Source organism: Dermacentor albipictus, chromosome 10 (genome assembly GCF_038994185.2).
Source record: "Dermacentor albipictus isolate Rhodes 1998 colony chromosome 10, USDA_Dalb.pri_finalv2, whole genome shotgun sequence".
NCBI classification, from domain to species: Eukaryota; Metazoa; Arthropoda; class Arachnida; order Ixodida; family Ixodidae; genus Dermacentor; species Dermacentor albipictus.
The window spans coordinates 83,962,756-83,970,781 of record NC_091830.1 but is presented as its reverse complement, the minus strand read 5'-3'; the positions used below and the strand labels follow the sequence as shown (position 1 = coordinate 83,970,781).

Sequence of the window (8,026 nt, the reverse complement as noted above, 5' to 3'; positions counted from 1 at the left end):
GACAACAGAAGTTCCTGCTGCCAATGTGACTTATGTTGTAATTTAAATAAAAGTGGCTAAATTTCTGAACATGGTGCGTACCTCTAACTCGACGTCGTCTACGATCTTGTCGGACACCTGTGACACGCACTTGACTTTCACTCTCACATCACCGTCCACAATTTGTTCAACGCCGTACACGTTCGGAAGCAGACGCTCCCCTATCGTGAGGTTGCCGCCATGAAAAAAAGCTGTCGGCGTCGGCAACTTTCTTGAAACCGCACGGCAATCTTTGCATCGCTGTTGCGCCAGCAGGCGATCTGCCGCCGTCGAAAACGGAGCGCCGTGAGAACGAGCAGCGAAGAAAAGCGCGGACGGCACAACGTAAACAAAGCGGAAACTGCGCCACGACGCGACCGCGCTGCTTGGCGTTTCCACATTGGGGCGCTTTTGTCAGGAGGCGCAGTAGCGCCGCCTGGCCCTGGTTTTCTCGTCTATATGACTACACGCATAGAGCTGCGCCGGAGTTTCCCATCAGGACGTATCGTAATAGTTAGTGAATATTTTTAAGTTATTTTCGTTTAGAGTAGCAAACAAGGTTTTTAACACGAACGCATTTTAGGCCCAATTACCCGAAAAATCAACATTGTAGTCGCGGCGAGACGGAATGATGGCACAAAAATGGCCGACGGCATAGAGTAATGCTACATAAGTAAATCCATGAATTGAGGTCGGATGTTTAGAGAAGTTTCTGCAAACCAATAATTTCTTGCTTTTGAAAGGAAAGCTAGGTAAATATTGGTATGGCTGGGAACCGAGCCCTGGCCTCCGGGCTCGAGGTGAGCATGCTTCCCCAAGGCCACGGCGGATCTACTGTTACGCTTCACTAAATGTCCGCCTAATGCGTCCGTCATTGGGCACGTCACGGCGTAGCCAATAGACAGGAGATGACGTCACGTTATGAGCGCATAGAATAAAAGCATTGCAGTTCAATTGAATGCCGCTGAGCGTTCCTTCGACTTATGAACTCCTGGCGAGCAAGCGAGCGCGTATTATTGGGCTTTACCGACGGGCATCTAAAGCGCAGGCGAGAACTTGCACGGAGAAGAAACTCGCATAAGAAAAACATTTCGCTAAATCAACTATAATGCTTTCGCATTCCCACTCCTAGGAAGCCCTAAGTGTGCCTGCCGTTTTTTATGGTGGTTAACCTCCCTTCTTTCTTTTGCTTCGTTTTATAACATACGTTTTGTCTGAATCCAACAAACACTAACACCAAGGACAATATAGGAGAGATTAATTGTGCTTAATAAATGAAATCAATAAACGACAAGTGAATGGAAATTAAAGTGGATGAAAGAACAGCTAGCCGCATGTGGGAACCGAACCCACAACCTTCGCATTGCGCGTGCGATGCTCTACCAATTGAGCTACCGCGGCGCGGCGTCGTTTTCCCATCCACCTTCTTCGGTATTTATGTGTCCTAGACCCTAGGACACATAAATACCCAAGATAGCGGATGGGAAAGCGACGCCGCGGTAGCTCAATTGGTAGCGCATCGCACGCGAAATGCGCAGGTTGTGGGTTCGGTTCCCACCTGCGACTAGGTGTTCTTTCATCCACATTATTTCCATTCACTTGTCGTTTATTTATTTCATTTATTAAGCACAAGTAATTTCCCCTATGTTGTCCTTGTTGTCAGTGTTCGTTGGCTTCTTATGATATGACTATTAAAAATCGGGCTCCTCGATTAGCCCCTTTTCTCCTCTTTTGTCTGAATGTGATTTAAAGGTGCACTTTAAATTCTCGGTTATGAATTTTACTTGCAGCTCCAGGTCCCCGCTTATTGCAAGCGAAATTGCTTTTTGGTGACATAATGCGAGCATATAAGAAGGAAGTAATGGAATACGCGAAAAATATACCGCCTCCCCTGCTTCCCAAGGCAAGTACATCGTCCTTTCTTAGCCACACACTATTTTTTATTCGAGGCATTAATGATATTCTTCGCGGTGTAATCAAAATGCTCGAAAGAAATGGTTGCGTTTTTGTGGGGAACATGTGGTCTTACAATTACAGACCAAACTTATCCGGCAATATTTACCCTGCGAAAATGCTCACCTCAAGGGCGGTCATTTTCAATACTACGGCCGCTATGTGTGACTTATGCTGTGTGCCTCTTTGTGCACCTATTATGTTGTAGCAATTTATTATAGTAATTCTCTAATGCAACCTATGTGCGTTCGTGAAGATTGAAGCACGTTCTGTTAATATTCCAGTATTGTTTACTATCTTGGAACAAAAAACCATAGAACACATGATAACAACAATGTAGTACATTGTTGACGAAATGAGCTTCCACTCTTTCGCCATTCCAAAACAAACCTGCTTAGCTTTTGGCCTGCTTAAGTAAAATTTCTCGATAGATTGGGGCGATTAAGGCAGCGCTTGATTTGTATTTTTACATCTTATCATCATTACACATGTCACAAATTGTCATTCTTAAAATACTAAGGACATAAACCCTGCTTACTTGTACGTATCACTGCAATGGGATATACTTGCAAACATATTATGCTGAATACGGCATGTACCGTTTCTAATTTCAATCATGCTTAAGAAACAGCATGCTAAAAGAGGAAAAACTTTGTTCTTACCCACTCAACACCTACTAGTCTATAAGCCGTCTTAGCAAAATATTTAGGACTTCTTGGATACATATTTATTAACATTGTCAGATTTCTTAAGACGTCTTGTAGCCGTCGTGAAGGACGTCCAACGCACCGCTAAATAACAGATATAAGACGTATTGGAAGACGTTTCGCAGACATTTTAAAAGCGCCTATAAAATGTTTTGCAAAAGATTTTGTAGTTGTTTTAAAATAACGGCCATAAGAAACTTTGCGAGACGTTTCCGTAGCCATTCTCAAAACGTACTTTAAGAGGTAAAGCAGCCTCGGAGTGCGAGGTATGACAGCTTCTAATCACTATTTACACAACGTAGCCCTCTAATTTGTTGAGTAACAGGTACTTTAAAGCCACTAGGTGACGCACGTAACAGCAATTTCAAAGCTCTTTAAACAGTGGCGGCACAATATCTCGTCAGGACTGTTTAACCTGCATTGCAGTGGTCAGAACTTCACAATTTGATCGAATAGCACCGCTTGTTCATCCAGTGAGAAGTTAGCTTCAAAAATGACAGGAAGATCTGCCATGCCTGTCAAGTTAAAGCTGGAGCTCTATTGTCAGGGGAACTACTAGCACAAAAATGACATTTGAAATATTCTCTAGAAACTTGAGTTAGCTGGTTAGAAACGGTAACTGCACTTACGCCATGGTCTGGGAAGACCAAGGATTGTTTTAGCTTGTTACCACTGATAGAAATTGACAGAAGAAATAATATGAAGGACTTTAGCAATGCTGTCGCGGAAGTTCTCTTGCATGGATGACGAGCAAGCACCGCAATTCAGAAAAGCAAAACACCTTTCTATTATAGCATTAGGCATGAAGGAATTGTGTGTCTTCTGTTAACTGTTGAACGAACAATTTATAGGAAATGGTCCTAATGTTTTCAATAGTGAACAAAAACTTGGCTCTACCCACAGCATCAAATGCTTATGTCCTATTTCTTACGCCCCACCATAGCATCACTGAAATATTGGCAAGGCCACAAAAGTGATAACCCATGTTAGAGCCTGGCTTAACATAAGGCGTGATTATTCAAGCATAGAAGCAATGAAGAGGCGAAATGTTTGAATAAATATGCTATAAATACGTCAGTAAGACGCTACTACATAAGCAAATGTTTCTACTGCACATTCTAGACTGTTGCTTTGTGGCCGTCTCTTATAACACATTGGTCACTTCACAATTCAGGGGGCTAGCTGGCTTGCAATGTTCCACGGGCTCATGCACGTGCAGAAAATTATCCTTGTTCTTAATGATACGGTACGTCAGACATGGCACATGTATTTAGAATATATTTAGAATGTATTGGTATTTGCGTTGTGTACGTTGTCGAACACTGGCCCTTCTTACCACTGCGCGTAGCTGCGCGTAAGAAGCGGCTCACTATCGCCATCACAATTTATCTCACTGCGGTACCGCGCAGGCTGCAGTAGCTAGGCGTAGCGTCGGAGATTTCACCGGTTCAATCTCAGACCTTGAGCACGACGAACACTGTTCGCACCTCAGCGTACAGCCTATTCAACAGCGTCACCGCTTCGCCGAGTTCCCGATGCTAGACACGATCCATCTGAAAACGGAAACGAAAGATCCTCACTGCACGAGAATGATACAATCGCTCCTCACGAGCATCGTCACGTACGGGACCCCATACGTTGACATGAAGAACAGTCAACGAGACAAAGTAAACGCCCTCATCAGAAAATCCTACAAGATTGCCTGGCGCCTGTCCCCCTACACGTCCACAGCGAAACTGCTCAAAATGGGAGTCCATACCACGTGGTAAGAGCTCGTGGAAGCGCACAACGTCAACCAATTGGAGAGACTAAAGCTCACAAAGACGGGAAGAGCCCTGCTCCAAGATCTGGACTGCCAAGTCGAGGATTAGAGGCACCTACCTCAGCATATCCCACACAACATCAGAGACAAGCTACACATAAGTACCCTTCCCCGAAACATTAATCCCGAGTACGACAAGGAAAGGAGACACGCGATAATACAGGCGCTCAAGCACATACTCCAACGCACCAGCAGCAAAAATAAAGTCTGAGATACACAGAAGCAGCCACGAACAGAACAAACGACCGATTTGCAATTAGCGTGGTCGACGAGAAGGGCGAACAACTTAAAGCCACATCCATACGTGCCAAAGATGCGAGCGGAATAATTGCGCATTGCCCTGACCATCGCAACGTACAAGAAGACCCTGGTTACCATAGTGACGGACGCGCAAGAAGCATGCAGAAGGTATATGAACGGAAGGATCGGAAAGGCAGCACTACAGGTCTTGAAGAATACCGAGATAGAAGCCGCTAAAATACTCTGGACGCCGGGACACGAGTCTCTCGCGGGAAACAAGGCGGCGTACGCCTCGCCTCGAGATCATGCACGCCGAGCTATCTCCGACACGCAGAGAACACGGACCAATGACTGTGACGAGGATGATGATCGGATATCCAAGAACTCGGATATCTTGGCGCACTACAGGAACCAGAGGCGTCGCTACCCGCCCACGCAGGAGACGATGACTAGGGAACAAGCGGTAACCTGGAGAAGACTCCTGGCTGGAACCTACCCGCATGGAAGACTGCTGTACTCCATGTATCCGGGCAGCTACCGGCGAGACTGCATGTTGTTCCCTTCCGGACACGCGAAACACCTTGCGCCATATGATGCTGGGGTGGAGGAATAATCGATAAGTACCACCGCCATCAAAGAAGCGGATTCAGGTGAAGAATCGGAAGACCAGTGGGAGGCTCTGCTCGTGACGCAAGAACCTGACAAGAAGCTACGGTTGGCGAACAGGTCACGGTCGGCGGCAGCGAGCCATGGCTACCTAGATTTAGGAGGTCACCCACCTTTGAGCTAAAGAAGCCTGTTCTAACAATAAAATTTATTTATCTCTATCTGTTACCCTTTTGCATTTAGCGTAACTACGCAAGTTGCATTACCGGTATGACTTATGTTTCCTAAAGAATGACACTGAAACCATTACCAGCGAATGCACTTCTCCTTTGCATACTTAAACCAAGCATAATTTTCTCATAGTTGGCATTCATTTTTCTTTGTAAAATGACATACGTGACGCAACGAGCACTGAGCACACGTCTTCTCTTACAAAGAGCTCACAGAGCAAGTCATAGAAATGCGCATCATATTGCTCAGTCAACATAACTTGCCTACGTTTCATATATGTATAGACTAATGGGCATGCCCGAATCATGGGCGAATACACAATAACGAGCGCGAATCACTGTATTGCAAGTATAACCGAAACCCTCACGTACTTTCATATACGTAGTGCATCTCTGTGAACACATTTCTTATCAAGGCTCTTGCCTCGACAAGCTTCATCAATCCTTTCGTTCTCGTGAAGCGGCCAGCTAAGAGCTGCAGTTGACGATGCCGGCCACGCGTCATACGCTGGCTCTCAAACCGCGCTAATTCAAAGAAGCTTGGCATTTATTACATTAGAACATTTACTAGTTTTAACCGCTAAAGAAATATTGGGTTTTAGGTACCAAAACCACGATCTGATTATGAGGCAAGCCGTAGTGGGGGACTCCGGAAAATTGAACCACCTGGCGTTCTTTAACGTGTACTTAAATCTAAGTGCACGTGTATTTTCGCATTTCGCCTCGTCGAAATGCGCCTGCCGTGGCCGGGATGCGATCCTGCAGCCTCGTGCTTAGCACCGCAGCACCATAGCCACTAAGCAACCATAGCGGGTGTTGTTTCAGCCGTTTATTCTTTTATGTATAGGTTTTGCAATTGTGCTTGATAATGTCTGTGACCTGTAATTTGTACCTTGGAGAAGTCGTTGTTTATTAGCAAGTGATTTCTTTACCTTAACTCAATGTAAATTAAAATAAAACAGCTACTATTACACCAAAAGTTGGAACCTCCAAGCTGTGTGCAAATTGTCGACTGTAGAACCGGCTGCGCGTCTCTGCCCAAGTATTATCCTCGTAAGAGGACCTGTAGGGTATATTGAACAACACAAACTAAAAACAAAGCATGAAAAGCACTCGTGAAGACATCACCACAACAACTTAGAAGAATATCAATGTGATTGGCTACACCTGACAACATTGCTTCCTTGTAACACAATGCAGAGTAATCAAAGTTCCGTTTGATGGCATCGTGAATTTCATGCAACAGGTCTTGCCACTGGATGATCCAGTAACGGCACTCGATCAGGTGCTATTTTTTAGTGGTTGTCTACATGATTATCGTTTATACTCGGTATACATCCTTGCAAAATTTTTCTTGTCATGTATGATTATGGTTGGTTTTCGCAGATTATAGCGTATTCATGCGCTTTCTACAACGAATGCCGGTGGATAGATGAAGACAACGGCCTGAAACCGGTAGCAGACATTTTTATTTCTATCGCTTCCTTTAAATGATACCCACTCCACAGGTTTTCTGTAAAACTATTTAGAATTGCGCATTGCAACCTCACAGAAAAAAAACTTGTTTTGTGAAAGCATCCGCTATTTCAACAATGAATGTACCTTTTTCCAGTGTACCTTCTGTATTTAGTTTTTGTGTATGTATTTTGAGAACGTTTGTTGCATAATTGTCTCACTTGCACACTTTCAGCCAATTACACCAATAAAATGTATTGTGATTCAGAGTATCATTCCTCATCCAAGATAACACTTGCAATGAAGCGGAGAAGCTCTGCAAGTTGAAATTTAAGCGTCCCGCGCTGATCGGAAGGATGCATAAGTAAATGTTTCATTATAAAAGTTCGTACTGATAGACTATTTGGTATTTTGCTCGATTGCAAGAAAAAGCAGTGTTGTCGTGAGAAGGCACGGCAGGCATTTTTACTTGTATGTGTGAAGTGAATGTAGGCGTTATTGAAAGCGCGAGGGAGGAAACTGAATTGTCAGAGCAAAAATATGCCTCCCCCTAAACTTAATAACTGTTTGATCCATGTCCTTATTTTTCTAGCCCTAGTGGCATGTTTGCTTGCAGTTCTTGATATTGTCTTCTATATTTTATGTTGTGGAATGTACCTTTATTTACGATTAGTTTCTCAAACTCTATGTTGCCCTCCTGACTCGGAGAGCTTCACAACTATCCGAACCAAGGTTCCTGGCTCACAGCTCTTACCATTATTGTATATCACGCTTTCGGTGCCTTCCCATGCGTTGTAAACGTGCCCATCAGTTGATGCGTGCACTTCTGTAAGGTGGAGATGGGACAATCCCCATTTGCCAGGGAGTCTGTCGCCCTACGAATGGCCTACATCGAAAGTGAACTGCTGCATTTGAAGCATTCATTGCTCCACTCTGGTCTTTGTTCTAGTTGGTGCCAAGAGGGAGTGTAGCTCTTCGTCACAGGTGAAAAGACG

General features: G+C 44.4%; 1 non-coding gene across 1 annotated transcript; it reads right to left on the bottom strand.

Annotated features, from left to right (window-relative positions):
- Nucleotides 1–1,346: 1,346 nt before the first annotated feature.
- On the bottom strand, nucleotides 1,347–1,419 carry TRNAA-CGC (transfer RNA alanine (anticodon CGC)). The gene has a single exon. It is a non-coding gene; the product is annotated as a tRNA-Ala (tRNA).
- Between the last annotated feature and the right edge of the window lie 6,607 nt (nucleotides 1,420–8,026).